The sequence below is a fragment of the Eurosta solidaginis genome, chromosome 1 (genome assembly GCF_040869045.1).
Source record: "Eurosta solidaginis isolate ZX-2024a chromosome 1, ASM4086904v1, whole genome shotgun sequence".
NCBI classification, from domain to species: domain Eukaryota; kingdom Metazoa; phylum Arthropoda; class Insecta; order Diptera; family Tephritidae; genus Eurosta; species Eurosta solidaginis.
This window is the reverse complement of record NC_090319.1, coordinates 110,050,746-110,072,628: the sequence shown is the minus strand read 5'-3', so window position 1 is coordinate 110,072,628 and position 21,883 is coordinate 110,050,746. Positions and strand designations below refer to the sequence as shown.

Here is a 21,883-nt window from a genome sequence, read left to right as displayed (position 1 = left end):
GTATGCTTAATAAAAATTAGCAAAATCGTAGAACGACCACGCCCAATTATAAAAAAAAAAAATTTTTAAAGTCAAATTTAAAAAAAAGTTAATATCTTTACAGTATATAAGTAAATTATGTGAACATTCAACTCCAGTAATGATATGGTGTAACAAAATACAAAAATAAAAGAAAATTTCAAAATGGGCGTGGCTCCGCCCTTTTCCATTTCATTTTTCCAGGATACTTTTAATGCCATAAGTCGAACAAAAATTTACCAATCCTTGTGAAATTCGGTAAGGGCTTAGATTCTAGGACGATAACTGTTTTCTGTGAAAAAAGGCGAAAACGGTTGAAGCCACACCCAGTTTTTATACACAGTCGAGCGTCTGTCCTTCTGCTCGGCCGTTAACACGATAACTTGAGCAAAAACCGATATATCTTTACTAAACTCAGTTCACGTAATTATCTGAACTCACTCTGTCTATGACCTCGCCCACTTTTTCGAAAATTACGAAAAATGAAAGAAATGCATAATTCTATACCAAATACGAAAAAAGGGATGAAACATGGTAATTGGATTAGTTTATTGTAAAATGGGTGTAACACTTACCATATTAAGTAGAAGAAAATGAAAAAGTTGTGCAGGACGAAATCAAAAGCCCTTGGAATTTGGCAGGAATACTGTTCATGGTATTACATATATAAATAAATTAGCGGTACCCGACAGATGGTGTTCTGGGTCACCCTGGTCCACATTTTTCTCGATATCTCGAAAAGGCGTCCACCTATAGAACTAAGGCCCACTCCCTTTTAAAATACTCATTAATACCTTTCATTTGATACCCATATCGTACAAACAAATTCTAGAGTCAGCCCTGGTCCACCTTTAAGGCGATATCCCTAAATGGCGTCCACCTATAGAACTATGGCGCACTCCCTCTTAAAATACTCTTTAATACCTGCCATTTGATACGCATGTCATACAAACACATTCCAGGGTTACCCGAGGTTCATTTTCCTACATGGTTATTTTCCCTTATTTTGTCTCCATAGCTCTCAACTTAGTATGTAATGTTCGGTTACACCCGAACTTAGCCTTCCTTACTTGTTAGTTCCTATTTTTTTTTATATAAAGTGATTTCAATTAGTATTTACCATTTAGTTTCCAATCCTGCACGCGGATGTAATATGATTTTTCTTTTTTATTTAAGTTTGAATCTTAAAAATTGTTATCCTTTTTTGGAACTGAATTTCACAGAATTCTTTCGTTTTCTTTTGGTTTTATACTTTGCAAAACTTTTAACTTCTAATATGTACAGATTTTCACAAATCTGCTTTATTTTTTAGCAAAATATACAAACACTTATCTCCAATTGCAAACCCAGGTTTTTTAATTTCTAATTTTAAATTTCCTCGTGTTTGAGTATTAATATTTTAGAATTTGTTTTTTTGCACATTAGTCCTCGGCACGCCACTAACTATTTTGCAATGTTTTTTTTAGTTTTAAATGAACTTTATTGTTTCTTTTTACTTTTGCACTTTTAACATGTTTTGAGCTTTTTTTCTTTTTGCCTTTGTTTTCTACAAACAGAAATCTTTTGTAAATTTTTTGTCAAGTTGCTTACTCTTTTACTTATATAAATGTTGTTTCCGCTTTTTTTTTAGTTTTCTATCACAATTTGCAAGAAATACTTTGTTTTAAGCATGGCTTGGTTTTTGGTATGTTTTATTTAAGTTTATTTTGTTGGTGTTTTTTTTTTTAATGAATAATTTTATAGAATTTTTTTTTGTTGAGTTGAAATTTGAAATTACGAAACTGAAAATAGAAAAAGAAAAGATATTAATACCAGTAACTATTTTTTATTATTCATACTTAAAATATGTATATATACTTAGTTGCGTTCTGTAGTTGAATTTTTATAAAAGCAACATAATGTTGTGCTGATTTTTTTACATTGATTGAATCACTTTTAACTATTTTATTAAAATTTTTATTTTTTTATTATTATACAATAGTGATTTAATTTTATATCAAGTTATTTAAGCAGATTTTCTATACATCCGCTGTAACTTTTGCTTCTTTGTTTTTGTCTTCTTGTTTTAAACAAAACTGTTTTAGCACGAAAGCGCAAATCATTAAGAGTTATCTTTATCTAAGATCCATACAAATAAACGATTGTAGGTTTTTTTGACTATCAACACAATTACTGATTTGTACAATTTAACCAAAAAAGTCGTAGAGAAATTCGGGAACCGGTTCTCACATGAATTCCGGTGATTAATTACCAATTGACTGGTGTGCGGAAACTGGTTATGTCCCACATAAATGATTTTGATTAAGCTACATACATACATAACTATTTTATACCTAAGTGTACGAACTTGATGTGTCAATCTATCTATCTTCTTTATCTATAAAATTCAATATCTGTTCGTTTGGGCATTTTTGAACCACAGCACGGAATGCCATGAAATTTTGTACAGCGATTCTATGCGTTCCTGGAAGTAACATATGCATTTTTTGTGTGAAGGAACTTAAAGAAGATTTTTTTAATTAAATTCTCGCAAAATTAGACATACGGTGATAATTATTTTGTTTTTCTGATGGATCTCGAAATTTGTTTACGTTCGCACAGACACCACGCCACGCCACGGCTCTTATATTTCACCACGCGGGCGGAGCCGCGAGTTTAGTCTAGTATTTTATAAATGCAGATGTTGGCTGATATAAATAGTGCGACGGTCTCAAAGCAGAACAAATTTTTTACACGAAAAATAATGGTAAACTTTGAACTGACTTTCATGGTGAAATACCTAAATAATCGGGATACTCTGACATTGCCGTAAAATGTGGCCCAGTGTCCCACCGCCATAAGGACTAAGAAAAAAACGCTCCGAGTCACTCCGAACAGAACGAGGTTTAAGTAGAGTAAAACCGCAGAACTAAATTGCCAAAAATAGCTGTTCTTGTTGTTATTTCAACAGCAAAAATGTTCCACTAACTTCTTAGAGGGTATTTCTTGAATGTTTTGCCGAGCATGTGTCTTTCGCATGATAGCAAGAGTGTCCTGAAGCTCAATGCTGAGCAGTGTGAGATCAAAAGAGTTTAGTGAATACACATCTATCTACTGCGTATGCCAAACGATGTTATGCGAACGAATGAAAGGGTGCCGCCACAAAAGTATTACAAATAACACCATCCGTCATGCTAAAGGCGGCAAAATAAAGGGACGACCTAACGACTCACGCGGCTTTAGAAAATCAGGTGAACGAAAGCTTTTTGTGGGAAGGATGCAATAAATAAATTGGCTTACACGGTTTTTGACGCTCGATCACGTCCCGCCTCCCAGGGACTTAATAAGTCATCACCGCAAGCATTATGAAAAATGCGGCACCTGAGAACTTAGCCGTATGTAAAAAAAACACAAAGAGGTCTTCAGAGGTATCAACAAAAATACGTGTATGGGAGCGTAAAACCAACTCCTCTAACACCCCTTTCTCTCAGGTCCACTCCTGTTAAATCTGAAAGATGCCACTTACTCCCGTTAGAGGATATTGATGACAATTTGTGCGTAGTCGCACCTGCATAAATATGAAGAAACTACATAAGCGGAGACACAGTTGTATATAACTTAAAATTTTAAAACCAATAAATAATAAAAGTAGCGGGTCAAGGTACTAAGAATATTTCCGCTGTAGGTTGGAGGGTTAAAAAAATCGTTCCTGGGGCAGACGGCCTAGTACCAGAAGGCGGTTGCACCGGAGAGTTCCGAATTCGAAATCAGAAAATAACTGGCTACTTCCACAACACTCTTCTAAAAAATCGGGAAGTATTTTTGCGGTTACAGCAACAAGTAGAGATAGGCAGTAATCAGTGGTGACATTAAAATGTAAGCTTCGGACTGCTGCAGGGCATCATGTGGATTAAAAACTCCAGCGACTTATCATTAGAGAGCTTCGGAATATATTTCTGCTGAAACAGTATACCAAAGGCAAACGAAACATAAAGAAGTAAGACTTAGCTAATTTTAGAAGAATTCACTAAATAAGTCAATACTGCAGACTGTAGGTGGTATGGTGCCAACGTTCTATCTAAGTATGGCGAATATCGAAGAAACACTTAAATCACTACCTTCGAGGAGATTAACGCCGGACTTCGTTCAAATTTATATTCGTTCCCATAATTGACGAGATGTTCATGTTTTTTACTGACTTCAGTTTTTGGAGACCTATGCCTTAAGATAGATACAATTTTGAAGAAAAGGTTTTCCTGGCAGAATCATACTTGGAGGGCTTTTTAAACCATTTGTGAAGAACGTCGCCACTCAGAAAATATTCTATAATAGAATGCTATATGTATTTCCTTTAGCTTTAAAGGTCCCACCTCGATACCTCAAACTTATGGCATGCTTCTGCCATTCGTCTCAATTCTGTAATTAAAAAAAAAAACAAGAACAATAATACCAACAATGTCTTACATATATACACAAGTGCGAAAATATATGTACATTTCAAAGAACGTCAAATGTAAGAATGAAAGCAAAAGTGACAAACTTGACAGATTTGTAGAACAGCGTGCACAGATTTTCAATTAAGTAAATGTACAACACGCCTTTATTGCACATACAAACTAACAAACAAAAAAGTAATGCCGATAATTGCTTACTGACTTTAGGAAGTGTAACAATAATGGTACAATAACAAAAATATTTTGATTAAATTAAAACAAACAAAAAACGCTTTTGTTGTTGTTCAGTTATTTTACTTTTTTCATGTCAAATCTGCCACCTTAAACATAAAGTTGTAAAACTCTATGAAATCTTTAGCTAATATCGCCCCTGCGGTCAATATTTTCGTAGTGGCCATAAGTAACTGAACCGAACGGATCTCAGGGCAGGACCCTTTGCAGCTGCTCCTCTCCTTTGCGCTCTGCCCTTGAGCAACTGAGGCAGTACTCAGAGTTATACCTATAACTGTAAGCGCGGCCAAAACGCCTTTGTTTAAAAACACATACCCAGGAAATTGCCTCAAGATAACTACGATGGTTATAGATCTGCTCATTTCGGACCCTATTTTAGCTCGAAGACCATTCCTACATGTCTATTTTAATATATCAAACACAATAAAGAAAAAAATACATATATATTTGGACAGGTCTAACTTCGAAATTTGAGAGGCAATATCTATGGTTTAGAGGCTAATTCGAGAAACACGAAATTTTGTATTTCATATGGAAAATACTAAAACCTTAGTTTGGTCCAATAGCCAGCTGAGTGTTGTAGAGAATTATAGAACTAGTTTAGTTTTTAAATTTCAAATGCGTAGCAACAAAATTCATAGAAATAAAGTTTCATGCCTTATATATATATATATATATATGTATGGAGGTATGAAAATGTTTCTTATCAGCAAGTCTTCAAATACCTACCACCTTTATTTATTTACCGATTCGTCTTCATTTAATTTAAAGAAACAGTTTTCAACCCTCGGCACAACAGTTGCAAAAACATAAATATCTACATATAGAAAAGCATGTATGTAAGCATGGATGTTGACTACAATTAAAGTTAAATAAATACCACCTGCCCAAATACATAAAAATTATACATAAGCAAATAGATTAAAGGTACACTAAAAAAAATCCCAAAAATAAGGAAAAGAGCTAAAGATTAAAAAAATGGGATCGATTTTACTCTATAGAATCTCCTCAATCTAAACAAGTAATTTTCTTAGAAATTGAAATTTCTTCTTTTATTTTTTTGGATATAGGAAACATTTTCGTAAGAGTAGATAAATTTGTATGTCAGTGGATTTTGAGTCGAGGTCCTCAACTTCACAGTCGATTGCATTGAATGCTCTATATAGCGGACATGAAAAAAAACTTGGGTATTTCTAACCAAACAAGATTATTATATTACGAAAAACTGGAAAAAAACACAAAGCAACAGCCGAGAGAGAACCTGCACAAAGTAGCCATTAAAAATAAGCCAAAAGGAAGCAATAAAAGTTACTAAAGACCAATGATCTTCAAAAGAGGAGTGCTCAATTTGAGATTTCCAAAGAGAAATTATTTTGGTAGGATACAATATGACACCTTTTTTGTTTTGAGGTTTTGCCGTTTCCGGGCTGAACCTGAACGCGCATAAAGAAAGATTTGTGTTTTGAAATGTGTATATCAATTCAGTTAACCCTTTCGTCTCCAACAAAAATAATGAACTTGAAAGCTTGTGTTCGATTAATATACACTATTTCAGATGAAAAATCAAGATCATATGTTTGTGGGAGGCCGTGGTGGGAGGGGGAAGTGTGGTACTTATATGTACCAATAGCATTTTTAACCGGTACACATATGTACCAACAGGTACAACAAGTTACATTGTTTTCTTAGTGTTATCGTTATAATATAAAGAAATATTTTTTATTTTGTGCGTTATAGCTTGAAACGGTCTTTACAGAATGGAACATTTCATTCTTCGCAAATAGTTTTTGGTCTCGTTTGAATTTTTACTAACGCGCAACGACTACAACGTCTTCCTGTAACACCTTCGACAGCCAGAGCCAAAATGTTTTCTGTTCTTGGAAAGAGTACCTCTTCTTGATAATGGCTATCATGTAGTCTTCTTCCCTTCTACAATCAATTCTTCAGCAAGATTCACAACATATGTAAGATAACTTTCTCAATTTTACGCCTCAGATCGTTGTAAGGTATCCATGCGTTGCTATATACATACCAAGTAGAAAAGACTTTCTTGCACCATTTGGAAGACTTTTTATCATGATTGTAGAGACTTGTAGAGATGAATTGATCAGCCCGATCAACTCCGCCCATTTTCTGTCGATAGAATGCAATTGCTTCGGGCAGTCTATTTCCTCTTGATGACCGGACTTATCTTTTTTTGTAATTTTAGTCATATAAGGAATGGTCATAAACCTTATCAACACTTCTTTTGTATCTTGCCACTTTGTCATCGACATAATAAGACTCTGATGTATTTTTCGGCTTACTAGGTGCTCAAAAGTATAATTTGGACGTAAGGACCATATATCTGTTACAAATACAATTTCTGGTGGAATAGTTTTGGCAGTACAGAACGAGTCGTTTGGCATTATCCAATCAAGAATGCGACTACTATCAGTCTCAGATTGAGTGACAAATTTTCTAGACTGCTGCAGAACCCGCTGTGCTGACTCAGATGTGGAAAGTTGCTCAAAATAATGTTCGCTGTGGTCACTCTCATTTTTAATTTCAAGATCAATTTCGTAGTCACTTTGATTAAATGAAGAATCTGTTTCATCTTCATTTGGTTAGTAGTCGTCTGATGAATCTGCAGAAAAATCTGACATACTTTCAATTATGCTTTCTAGATCCTTTTAGCTCAACGAACTCTTATTCATATTCGTTCTGGATTGAAAGAGACTTTGTCAACATACCTGTTGGTACATATATGTACCAGCAGAAACGACGCACAGTGCGCCTCCGCCGTTAAAGCATGGCAAAAATCAAAAAAATCATGAAAGCGTTCGCTAAATCTAATACATGTTTCTAATAGAAAATTTTCCTGGGATCATGAATATACAACTTTTTTTCACAGAAAATTATAGTTTACCAGGTAGAGCCGATAAAATTTGACCAATTTTCAACATTGGGAAAAATTTGAAATTTTTCTTCTTTTTCGTTGTATTTAAAATGGTTTTGTGAGTAAAGAGGGCGGCCGGTTGTCGTTTTCTTGTATAGCTATTAAAAATAATTTAATTTAGGATTGAAGCAAAAAAAAATTGTTTAATAATTTGGGAAAAATTTAAACAACGTGACATCAGGACGGACAAGGCGACAGCTGTTTCGATTATACCTTGTAAATCTCTTCAAAGCCTTTTCTCCCGGGAGTGGGAGTCGAACTCGCACCCCTACGATAGTTGAAATGGTTGTAAACGCATTCAGCTACGTCATGCCTGTTGTGAAGTCTTTCCCAATTGCCTTCTTTTTGCATATTTTAATCTTTTACACATTGCATACTTCGTATGCAATTATGTGTTAAAGCTATGCTTGGTACGGCGGTTTTCAAAGAAACTTTGGTTTTGTTGCTGTTTTTCGTTCTATTTATAGAACTACAACGAATTAACCAATTTTGTCTGTTTGTATGATTTTTAATAATCGGGGATTGCCCAGACTTCACAACAGGCATGACGTAGCTGAATGCGTTTACAACCATTTCAACTATCGTAGGGGTGCGAGTTCGACTCCCACTCCCGGGAGAAAAGGCTTTGAAGAGATTTACAAGGTATAATCGAAACAGCTGTCGCCTTGTCCGTCCTGATGTCACGTTCTTTAAATTTTTCCCAAATTATTAAATAAATTATAAAATTAAAAAATTGCTTCAAATTAATGTTTTCATACATTAAAAAAAGCAATATGGGCAATCCCCGATTATTAAAAATCAAAAAAAAAATTGTTTTTTTTTGTTTTGCTAAAAGTTGGCGGATATACCTGTTTTTCGAAATGCCTATTTTTAGGCCCTTTTTAAAACTTTGATGGAAAAAATAAAAAAATGTTAAAATATGTGCTCCGTCAAATTAACAGTAGTTATTTGTGAAATATTCAGTTACCTAAATTCATAAAGTATACCTGCGTCCAGCTGCAACTTCACTTTTTACATCAAATAAAGTTAAACAACCTTGGGCATAAATACGCGCCTGAGCAGGTATATTAATTTCAGTACGGCCGTAAGGTCGTTTTTGTTATTGGAACTTGTTAACAACATACGTTTTTTTAGTTACGAATTGTACAACTGAAATTAATTTTAATAATTTGAGTAGGTATATAAAGCTATCCATCATACAATGCACATTATCATTCGTCTTTTGGAGATTAAGGAACTAAGTATTCTGTTTACTTAAATAAAGTGAATAGTATTTTTAAATATAGTTCGCAGTTTAATATTTAGTCAGATACACTCGAATCCAATTCTAATATGTATCTAGAAAACTCGAAACTATTTGCGGTGTTTAAAGTCAAGACGGGACTTCGTTGAGGCTGTTATGAGAGAATTAGCGAGTGAAACAAGCATTAAAGAAAAGGAGGGCCTGGAAGAAAAAATTGGTTTACAATACATTATGATAGAAAGAAAATGGAAGGACGTCTATCGTAACAATTGAAAATTTCTAAGTAAGCATGAAAAGTGGCTAGCTGACAAAATTTTTTGGACGAAGAAACGCCTAGCACGTCAATCAATCCAACTAGAGGGAGACCAACAAAACCCATAGAAGAGTGTTCTACCTACGCAAGGAAAAGGAAGCTGTCTGATACCAGAAAAGCTATGGCCACGACTCATCTTTCAGAAGCACTGGCTATTAAATATAAAAAAGACGAAGAAAACGTGAAGTCTCATATAACAGAAGCAGTTGCGGTAGCAAGTACAGTGCGACTGATGAGATCCAAAAACAGCATTCCCACACCACCTAGGAAATACACTCCCGAAGAAACTTTGGTGCTGTTTATAGATCTCGGTTTAACGAAGAAAAAATATATTATATTGCGTAAGTCATTATTGCAACGTAATGCCGATATTTTACCTGGATACAAAAAAAAATACTCACGCCAAGAAAGAAGCAGTTCCTCTAAGTCCCAAAAAAATCGAAGTATCAGCTGAAATTGAGCTACAAAACCTAATGCATCATACGTCTACATGACTCCTTCAAAGTTTTACTGAAGAAAAGTTGAAATCACTGCTAAAGGAGCTAGCCTTGATAATTAAGTAGGGCTGTGATGGATCATCAGGACAAAGCGCAAATAAACGAAGAATAAATGTAGACGATGACCCAATTACAGATAGTTCTATTGTTCCATTACGACTAAAAGATGAAGCTTCAGAATATTGGAAAAATCCCACGTCCGTCATCAACTATATTGTGCCGCCCGATACTATTTAAATACCAGAAGGAGTCTTCGGAACTCATAAAAGCTACAGTAAGTGATATAAAAAATCAAATTTCCAAATTAGAACCAACAATAATTTAAATTGAAGAGGGGAATGTTATTACAATAAAGCATGATTTTCTTCTAACAATGGTCGATGGAAAAGTTTTGAACTTAATAACAAATACGACATCTACAATGAAATGTCCAGTTTGTAAGAAGAGCCAAAAGGACTTTAAAAATCTTGATGATTCAATAACTGACGAAATAAATTATGAGTATGGAATATCTCCTTTGCATGCTAGGATAAGACGTATGGAATTTGTTTTGAAGCTGGCTTATACACTACCACAACAAGGAGAAGTTTTCGACGACAATGCAACATGTAAGGAGAAAAAAAACGGGAGAAAAAAAATATTCAGGATTCTATAAAGAGATCGGCCTTAGAGTTGACTGTCCAAAGTATGGATACGGAAATACAAATGATGGTAACTCCTCAAGAAGATTTTTTGAAAACGATGAAGTGACTGCTCGCATAACAGGAGTTGATAGAGATATTGTGAAAAGATTGGGAGTAATTTTAAATATTTTAAACTGCAATGAACCAGTTAATGGACCCAAATTTGGAGAATATGCATCTAAAACTACAGAGACGCTGCATCAAAAGTATCCTGAGAAGAAACTTACACCAACAGTACATAAAATTTTAGCACATGGAAAAGATTTAAAAGAGTACCAGTGCTTCCATTAGAAGAATTGTCTGAAGAAGCTCAAGAATCTAAGAACAAGGACTACAAAAGATATAGATGTATGAACACCTGCAAAGTATCACGAGTTAGACAAAACGAATAAATTTTCAACATGTTAGCTATCTCTTCTGATCCAATTATATTATCTATGAGGTATGTAAGAACACAAAAAGATCTTACAGATGCGTATAGCTCAGAAATGGTTGCTTTGTTAGATATATGTTCCAGTGGCGATGACTATGTTAAGATAAAATAAGTTTCTCACTTCTTATCACAACAATGAAAAAGAGATTTACTAATCAATTTTGTTACTTTATTGAAAAATAAGATATCTATGTACAAGTTAATTTTTTATTTCAAATAAAAGAATTAATTAATTTAGTAATTTATAAATATCTACTTTTCGTTATATATATTTCTCTAAAGTTTATCAAATTTATTTTAAAGCTTAAGCATTTCGCCTTCAAACGAGTATTAAATTTTTATACAAATCAATACGTCTATCGAGTTTGGTACAAATTGGTAAAATGGTTACTAAGATCAAACTTTTTAGCATAAATGGGCAGTGCCACTTCCCTTTTCCAAAATTTGTTGGCTGTTTAATCTTGAGCTCAAATAAAATTTCATTGAACCACTTTCAATAACTTTTAGTTATTAATAAAATACATATTTGGCTTGTAAATTAAAAAAAAAAACATGTAAAATTGTACGATGAATTTTGAAGCACCTTGTTATTGTGGCACCAAAAACGGACATTTGAGTTTTATAAGAGTATTGCCATTTAAAAGAAACAATACGTCAATCGATTTTGGTAGTTATTGATTACGTGACTACTTAGATACAACTTTTTATCATAAGTGGGAAGTGCCACGCTATCTTATCAAAATCATTAGTTTATTTTAATTAATGCTTAAATACGTCATTATAAGACAAATCTCATTTTATTTTTTTTATTTTTTACTAAAAACATTTTGTTTTTGCATTTTTTTAAAAATTTCCGAGTTTGACGAATTTTTTTGAAGCACCATGTATCTGTGACATTCTGAGCTTTCACACAATGCAACTTCAAATAATTAGCTTTCATTTGCATTTTAAATTTTTAAAATATCTTCATTGGTTCAAAAGTTATGATTTTTGCAAAGAAAAAATTCAAAAGGCGCCACTGTGCGACGGTTGGTACATATATGTACCACAAACTTTAGTACGCAATAAATTTTCAATGCGAATCAGATACAATATCAAATTTACATACCTTTATTCTGATAGTATTTGTGCTCTAAAATATTAAGAAAGTTTTTAGTTACACTTCTAGTTTACCCCTTTTTTTTTGCTAAAAAATACTAAATAAGGCACACTCCGCAACATAAACACGTCCATGAAAAGGCAGCTGTTAAACTTTTACTAACCACACTTTCATCAACATTCGAAGTTACCGGAGGGTACACTTGTATACCGTTTTTACTGTATTTTAAAGCTTTTAGGGTACATTAAGAGGTGCTGGTACATATGTGTACCACTCGGGACGAAAGGGTTAAACACATCCATACATACATATGTACATGCACATTAGTACAGAGTGGAATGGGTTCGAACATTTACATTTTCAAGGATACAAAATTGACAAATGTAAATGGAGAAGTGTAAATGGAGAAGCCGTGTGTAGAAGTCCACGAAAGTGGGGAAAGCTTCTGACCGCCATTCACCTGGGAATGGCCAGAGCGATTCTTTTGCATGCGGTTCAAGCAGCTCACTACTGCCGGTCGCTATCGGCCAAGTATCCTCTGGGTAGCCGCTAAACATCCGTTTAGCGGTGAGCTAATGTGAGAAGGCGACAGCCTGGCTAGACCACTCTGCCATAATCGGTTTAAGGGCTAGCCGGGGGAAATCTCATCGGCAGCGTCTGTACACCTCTAGGTGCGGCTGCAAGCGGGCGTCTGTCTTGGAGCAAGCGGCTCGCTATATAAACGTGCAAGTAATATTTTCACCCCGCTGAGCGGGTTGTGCGCTGGGCTTGGGACCCGCAACGTAAAACCATACTCCAATGAAATATAACAACAAGCCTCTGATAAATACACTCTCTATTGATGATGACCATGGCAAACGTTTGAAGGACAATGAATTGAGGGCATGCATCTGGAACGTCCGCTCCCTGAATGGGATTGGTGCAGATGCCCGGCTGGTTGATGTCCTCGTCAAATCAAAATTTGACATCACCGCCATCCAAGAAATGCGTTGGACGAAGCAAGGAAGAAAGAAGATCAAAAATTGTGACATCTATTGGAGTGGCCATACGAATAAGCGCAGTTTCGGCGTCGGATTCGTGGTGGGAGAGAGACTTTGTCGCCCAGTGCTGGCGTTCACGCCTGTGGACGAGCGTTTCGCCGCTATCCGAATAAAAGCAAAATTTTTTAACATATCATTCATCTGCGCCCATGCGCCGGCAGAGGAGAAAGACGATGAGGTGAAAGACACTTTTTATGAACAATTATAACGCACGTTGGAGCGCTGCCCCCGTCATGATATAAAAGTCGTGCTTGGCGACTTTAACGCCAGGGTGGGCAAAGAAGGTGTTTTGGCCCTACAGTGGGAAAGTTCAGCCTACACAATGAAACTTCTCCTAACGGACTGAGGCTGATTGACTTTGCCGGTGCTCGAAACATGGTCATATCCAGCACGAGGTTCATGCATAAAAAGGTACACCAAGCTACATGGCTGTCTCCTGATCGAAATACACGCAATCAGATCGATCACGTTGTGATAGACGGACGGCATGCCTCCAGTGTTTTAGATGTGCGCACGATCCGAGGACCTAACATCGACTCGGACCATTATCTCGTTGCAGCCAAAATACGCACCCGCCTCAACGCGGCTAAAACCAAGGAACAAAAAAAAAACACAAGGAAAGCTAGGTGTCGAAAAGCTTCAATCACAACAGACTGCCAATGATTTCGCAACTCGACTCTCACACCTGCTCTCTGAGAGCACAACTCATCCTGAAGGAATACAGGAGCAGTGGGAGCATATCTCCAAAGCACTTCGTACTGCCGCCGAGGAAGAAACTGGTTACCGGCGGCCACGAAAAAACAACTGGTACGATGAAGAATGCCGCGTTGCAACCGAAAGAAAGGACGCTGCCTACAGGGCTACGTTAAAAGCGAGCGCGACAAGAGGAGTGTGTGAACGCTATCGTGAGTTGAAAAAGGAAGCAAGATGCCTTTTCAGGATGAAAAAAGCAGAAGCAGAAAGGCGTGAGTGCGAGGAGCTTGAGCTGCTAGCCGCCAGGAATAACGCCCGAAAATTTGACCAAAAAATACGGCGACAGACGGAAGGTTTTAAGACCGGCCAAACTCTTGTAGGAACGAAAACGGCGACCTTGTAACTGATGTCCAGAGATTTCTTAGATTATGGAGGGAACACTTCTCTGCTTTTCTAAATGGAGACAGCAATTCACCGCGCAGAGATGAAGAACCCGATCCCGCAATCGATGATGATGGAATATATGTCCCCCCGCCCGATTATGATGAAGTTAGAATAGCAATGGGCGCTGATGGATTGCCTGCGGAGCTATTCAAGTACGGCGGCGAGGAGTTAGTAAGGCGCGCGCAGCAGCTTCTTAGCAAAATATGTGCGGAAGAGTGCATGCCCGACGGTTGGAATCTAAGTGTTCTTTGCCCAGTCCAAGCTGAAGCCCACCGTGAACAGGCTGATTGGACCCTACAAGTGCGGCTTCAGACCTGGTAAATCTACCATCGACCAGATTTTCACAATGCGCCAAATCTTGGAAAAAAACCCGTGAAAAGAGAATCGACACACACACATCACTTCTTCGTCGATTTTAAAGCCGCCTTCGACAGCACGAAAAGGAGCTGCCTATATGCTGCTATGTCTGAATTTGGTTGCCCCGTAAAACTTATACGGCTGTGCAAAATGACGTTGAGCAACACCATCAGCTCAGTCAGAATTGGGAAGGACATCTCCGGGCCGTTCGAAACTAAACGAGGTTTCAGACAGGGTGACCCCCTATCGTGCGATTTCTTTAATTTGATGCTGGAGAAAATTATACTAGCTGCAGAACTTAACCGCACTGGAACAATATATTATAAAAGCGTGCAATTACTGGCATATGCTGATGACATTGATATCATCGGCCTAAACGCCCGCGCTGTTAGTTCTACTTACTCCAAACTGGAAAAAGAAGCGGTAAAGATGGGTTTGATGGTGAATGAGGACAAAACGAAGTACCTGTCATCGAGCAAAGAGTCAGCGCATACGTGCCTTGGCAACCACGCTACTGTTGGCAGCCATAATTTCGAAATAGTAAGAGACTTCGTTTATTTGGGAACCAGCATCAACATCAGCACTGAAATCCAGCGAAGAATCAATCTTGCCAATAAATGCTACTTTGGACTAGGTAGGTAATTGAAAAGTAAAGTCCTCTCTCGACGAACGAAAATCATACTCTTCAAGTCACTTATCGCACCCGTCCTGCTATATGGGGCAGAAGCATGGACCATTACAACAGCAGAAGAAGCGGCTTTGGGAGTGTTCGAGAGAAAAGTTCTTCGAAAGATTTATGGACCTCTACGCGTTGGCGATGGCGAGTACCGAAGAAGATTTAATGATGAGCTGTACGAGCTATACGCAGATATCAACATAGTACAGCGAATTAAAACGCAGCGGCTGCGCTGGATAGGCCATGTTATGCGAATGAGAGATGATGCTCCGGCCAAGAAAGTGTTTCTATCGGAACCCGCCTATGGAAGCAGAGGTAGAGGGCGGCCCCCACTCCGTTGGAAGGACCAGGTGGAAAACGATTTAAACTCCTTTGGTGTGACCAATTGGACGGCCATAACCGTTTAGACGTTTAAGCGCCAATTAAGTAAGTAAGTAAATGGAGAAGTGTAAGCTACGCCATAACTCAAGGACTTCAGAGTCACATAACAAAAAAAAAAAAATTTAGTTAAAAGCTGTAAATAGTGTTATCTTTAGAAATTATCGGATGCTCGGGAAATTTTTGTAGGAGAGTCCGAACCGAACAGGAATACGAATCGTAAAGCCGAACTATTCCGTAACTGAACCCGAACCGAATATTTGGTCCAACTCTAATACCGATATTACGATTGTTAAGGTACCTATAAGCTTTGCCCCCAAATTCCAACTTTCGCTAACGCTAAAACTCCATCACCAAAAATTTTTTAAATAGTATGAAGTTCGCAGAAAAGCATGCAACATTTAGTACGATGTTGTCATGAGGAATAACCGCCTAAGTCATACGTAAAACTACAAGAGTTAGGATGTTATTCCTAGTGACCTTGTGATACTAAATGCTGCATACTTTTCTGCGCACTTGATGTTGTTTTAGAGATTTTAGGCGATATGTTTTATCGTAGGTAAAGCTGGAATTTTGGAGCTGGATTACTGTTCCCTGAAACGCGGGGATTACGTACAATAAATGAATGTCCAAGACGTAATTTTTTGCGCTTTGACAGGGTTATCAATTTGGCGGCACATCTATTCGGCTATACTCAGTGAGTAATAAAAAGAGACACAAAATGATACCATGATAGTAAATTTATTAATCAGGTGACGTCTATCGTTTAGATATCACCTTCTCTTATCCCCAACGCAGATACATGTATTGCAAAACTTATTTCTTCACAAGTTTTCAGAAATAAATTTTCATCGTCTTTAAATCCAACTTTCATGAAAAACTGAACCAATCTGTAAGTTTCAATCGGCGAAAAATCCTCTTAACCGACCATAACATTACAGGCGCCAAACATTTGTTGGAATTTTTGTTGCCCTGTATTGTAACTCCGCTTTAAATTTATCGCGGAGGTCAACAATTTTCAAACTGCCTTAAATAAGTGTTATAAAACAAAAGTCAATCCAGCAGCTGTCATCAACAAAAAGAGTGCAAGCGCGAGATGCACAAAGTAGCGGCAGCCGGTACTTAAGTAAAATAAATTCTTCATAGAATAACCTGGCCTGTGAAGCAGTCAGCTGGTTAACTCCCAAACCGCTTTACATGTTTCGTTGGCAGTTATTTTGAACTTAGCTAAAATTTTGTGTATTTATATTAACAAAAAAACAAATAGTACGTACATAATTATACACAGTTGTGGCGAAAATAAGTTTTTTTTTTCAGCTATTGGCATGTTTTAGTTCCCCGCAAAGTTCTTCGTTTGGCCTTTTTATAGCTCATCGTTCATTCACTTAAATTAATTTGTTACTTATTCATAGGGTTCTTTTTTTTTAAATTTTGATGCAATTTACAAATTTATCTGATTTGTATGGAAAAATTTTAGCAACGGGTTGCCATGGAAAGAGTTAATCTAAAGCGGTCAAAACAATTTAAGATGTTGCATTAATGATTTGTGGTTTGAAAGCCCAAAGAAGTGACGTTCCATGCAGCGCTGGTAAACAGTTAGTGAGGGTAGGTAATTTATCGTATGTTTTTTTTTTTGTTTTTTTTTGTATTAAAAGGCTTTGTTGTTCAGGAAGGTTTCTCGGCAGTTATCTACCGTTAAAGGAACTTTTCTTCTAACATTAGAAAGTTGTGCGTCATATCTTTCACTCCTTTCATCTCGGACTACTTTTTAACATTTCTTGGAGTTATCAATTCAGGTCCATATGAACTACGCGCTGAAGGACACGTTCTAGTTTGTGGGCTCGGTGTGGTTAAATAATACGACAGCATCGTTAGTACTTTAGAATACATTATTATACTGAACTCACAAAAGACACCAGATCCTTCGGGTTGTTTTTGGTCACGGTATGGGGGAATACTAAATGTAAGCGTAAGCTGCGATGTATGAGTAATACACAATATGGTGTCAACCGTATTGGTATGCTGTGTGGAGTAATACAGAATGTAAGCTTAAATGTAATCACTACACTGTAGCGTAATATTTGAACCATGTACGTGGTAGAATTGATAAGAGTGTAATCTGGCAGCAAAATAAGTCTAGGCTAGGCGAGGCAATCCAACGAAAAGGAGGGAGAGAAAAAAAAGGAAAGGAAAATAAATGCAAAGCAACATCAAAATTTTAGAAATAAAGTTTTTCAATTAGAAGAAAATTTTTCTAAGCGGGGTCGCCCCTCGGCAGTGTTTGCCAAGCACTCCGAGTGTATTTCTGCCAAGAAAAACTGTCAGTGAAAACTCATCTGCCTCGCAGATGCCGTTCGGAGTCAGCATAAAACAAGTAGTTCCCGTCCGGCCAATTCGTAGGAAAAATTAAAAAGGAGCACGACGCAAATTGGAAGAGAAGCTCGGCCTAAATTCTCTTGGGAGGTTGTCGCGCCTTACATTTATTATTTTTTTTATTTATTAAAGGAAAAGAAAAATGAGGAAGAGGGTAGAAGCCGAAGTCGGAATCAAAAATGGAAGGTGTGCTATCGTATCAAGTAATCGATATGTTTTCGAAAATTTGTCGATTCATTATCGAAAATTCATCGATATGTTATCAAAGAGTTATATATTTTGTATCGAGGAGTTATCTGAGTGTGGCCAATTTGTTATCGACGTGTTATTGATATTTTATCGAAACTTTTCGGTTTGTTATCGAAAACTTATCGATAAGATTTCGATTATTTATCGACAAATTATAGATATATTATCAAAAAGCTATCGGAAAGCTATCGATTGTTTTCAAAAACTAATCGATCGCCATAAAAAACTTCAAAACAAAATTGATGACATATTTGTAGCCCCTCGATAACAAGCCGATAAGAAACCAATAAGAAGCCGATGACTCGGCGATAACAAGCGCTTAACAAGCCGATTACTCGCTATTAATGTCGATTGGTTGTTGGTTGTTACCTATACGAACCAACTTCACGAGTGCTTGGTACTCACGCATTCTTTTATCGTTTCAACAACAACAACAATTGCGATGAAATATCAGCCCCGGACTTTAAAAAAAAAATCGTATCTTCTTGACCATTTCGGGTGCGGCTTGAAAAAAGTCATATGTGGTGTACACAATTTTGTTGGAGTTTCACTTTGCTATTTTGTTAGTTAGTCAACACATAGGGGATCCTAATGTCAAGGTTCATATATCTCAGTTTGATGACGACGTTACTAAAACATACTACGTATCCACATATAAACACGTACATATGCACTACGGGCATATGCACGTATTACGTAAGTATGTTTTTATGTATTGCGATTAGCGAACCGAGCCAACTAAGTCTAGTTATATTATCTTAGACTACTTTGTTATTATGGATGTATTAGACCTTTTTACAGATTTTAATTTTTTTTTTACGAAAAACGCTCAAAAGCTTAATTTGGATATAAAAATTACTCCGTTGTGGTAGTTTTCTACCTCCAGAGTGAATTTCTTATATGAAAAGTTTCCCGAAGAAATGTATTGTTTCGAAATTTAGTCCAAATTTATAAAAATTACATAAATTAAATATGGAATTTATATTTTCCCCAATCATTTAGTATTTTTATTCTATAGCGTACTGAGAATAGCATTTTTTTAAAGTATTTTGGAACGATTTCCCGTCATTGGTTTTTAAATTATGACTTACATATATCACCACAAATACTTATGTCCCCAATCCTGCGAGATCATAAGCTTATGTTTAGAGGGTCTCGGGATATTTTATTTATATTTAAAAATTTTTTTTTCATCCTTGAAAATACAGCCGAAGTTATTTTTTTATTATCACTTAGTTCCTTTACATCCGATTTTTTAAATTTATTTGGCATTATTTTGGTCTTCACGTAAGCGTTTTTTTTTAGTTGGTTGAAGTAAGATTAATACTTTAAATGGCTTTAATCGGTAAAGCAGACTGATATATATAAACACGTTTTCAGATCTCAAAAGGAAGTTAGAAGGAATTATAGAGTTTTTAAGACATAAATAAAAAAAAGCTGGATATGAAATAACCAAGTACTAATAAAAAAACAAATTCGGCTGTATCTGTGAGCATACAAAAAATTTAAAAAAAAATTTTCGAGACCATTTTAACATAAGGAGCCCTTACAGCAACTTTAGTGTAAGCTGGACCATCTCGGGAGCAATTTTACAGATCCATGAGGAACTTGGGGTCGCCTCAGCCCCGGCTGCTAAAAAAACAACATTCGCACCGGGGAGGCGAGGTTGGCAATTGGGTTAGATATCTATGTCGTACTTTACACTACTTTCCATTAACAATTTTTTTTTATTGATTACTCTAAAATTTCCATTAGGGCTCCATAAGCTTTAAATTTAGAAGCGAGCTTTGGCAATATTTCTTTTCTGACTCATTCTAATATTCATATTTTCCACTCCCATCCAACTCATATCTAGGATGGCGATGACGTCGTCAGCTTTGGCATACAATGGGGCATCAACCAGTAGGATGCGAACGGGCATGTCAGAATATTATATTTATTAGGGAACGACTAATTCTCTTCTTGTAGATACCAAAATTCAAAAACCACTCCAAAAACTGGTTCAGCTTGGCCAAAATAAAATGTCACAAGGTGTATAATATATATTTTTTGTATAAAGTAAAATGCCCAGTCTCTAAGATTTCGAGATTTTTTGGTCATTTTGCATACAAAAAAGTGCTTCTGTCACTTTGGTGGGACATTTTGAGCCCATTTTTGGTCCAAATTCCTGATATCTGCACATAATCTTCGACACAGACCGTGCCCGGTTCAACTCCTTTCTCGCTTGGCCGATCATGTTCACCTCTTTCCTTCTTTTTATCCTACCCATTATTATAGGGACGTATACGGCACAAGCTTCGAGAGATGCAGCCTCATTAGCAACACCTTATTCCATTCATTTCCATTCACACGGGAACCCAATCTAGACGTGCGTTTCTCCATATCCCGATTATGTTGTGCTATGCGAGACTATTGCCTTAACTGCAGTTTGGCAGCCAATATGAAAGTTAACGGGACTGCTGTTTAAGCTACTTTCCTCCCGTGTTTCCACGCAGATACGGGATCCAGTAGTCTATTCGTCCAAAATTGTATGGCGCTATACCACTATGGCCCTATGGTCTCAAGCTGCCAAAATTTGCTCGAAGCTTTGAGTCTCATTGCATTTGTTGCAGATTTGTTGTTTTACGCCACCAAGTCTGCATCATTTGCCATTACATTGGTAATGCTTATGAACCGGTTCAAGTTTTGCCAAGTAGTTCGATCCACTGAACCGAACGACTTCGACTTATGAGGCGGTTGCAGCCTGGTATATACATACAAATAAAAGTAGTAAATGTATTTTCCGCTAAAGTGAGCTACTAAGGCTTTGCGCGTTAAATTTATAAAATTCATTAGATTTCTTCAACAGCGCCTTCCGTTCGACATTTTTACTTTGCAAATGCCATCACTTACGTATACAATTTAAACTTTCAGGCAATATCTATGTGGACATAGGTATATAGCCGTGCTATATATTTATGCCTAATAAATAAGTTAACAAAGAACATTATACATGCTTGGATAGTGTATAGTAGAATTACTTTTTATAAAAGTATATTCATAAACATGAAAGTTTGTTAGTGTTGTTGCTTACATTAATTAAGACTTAATTACTTCCACATTGCGTCGTTCTCAACTGACCGCCCGTTAGTTATTTGATTGTGGCATAAAATAAAAGCGTATAAGTCGAGAGTAAGCTCCCAGACATAGTACATACATAGTAAATATGTATGTGTACGTACACACAAACATTTGTGCGATTATGCATTCATAATCATATTGCGAATTCTAAATATGACAACTTTTGGGCCAAGCTTCTTTTTCAATTTGGTTTTAGCTGCCCGAACTCAAGGTTTTTTTTTGCGAGTTGACAGCACTTAAGGCTTTGTAAGTCACATATAAAAAGCAAACAGTTTTTGTACGAAGTAAAAATGTAAGCGAAGGGTTTACCTGTGGAGGGCCCATAGCTCAAAAAAAAACTTTTGTAGGTAGTAATATCTGCACCATTACCTTGTGAGTCAATCAGTCTACTCACCAAGTTATAGCGGCAGTTGGGTCAGCATAACAAACTCTTTCAATAGTAGAACTATTCAAAACGTACTATATATGTATGTATGTTAGCATGTAGATACATTAACTACTTATGTACCGAGTTAAATATTTTTATGTACATACATATGTACGTACATAACGACATGAAAAGGTATTATACAAAGAGTAATTGGTGTTGTATTTTTGCATTCAGTTTTTTACTATTCTAATTTAAAGCTGTTTTATTCCATGCTTTTTATTTTTATTATTATTGA

The 21,883-nt window shown here is 36.4% G+C and overlaps 1 protein-coding gene across 6 annotated transcripts in view; it reads right to left on the bottom strand.

Annotated features, from left to right (window-relative positions):
• Positions 1-1,175: 1,175 nt before the first annotated feature.
• Positions 1,176-21,883, bottom strand: part of LOC137236719 (uncharacterized) — a 296,244-nt gene continuing 275,536 nt past the window's right edge. For all 6 annotated transcript variants that reach the window (XM_067759684.1, XM_067759685.1, XM_067759686.1 and 3 more), the window contains exon 5: positions 1,176-1,799. The gene's annotated coding sequence lies outside the window, so the exon portion shown is untranslated. The remainder of the gene's footprint in view (positions 1,800-21,883) is intronic.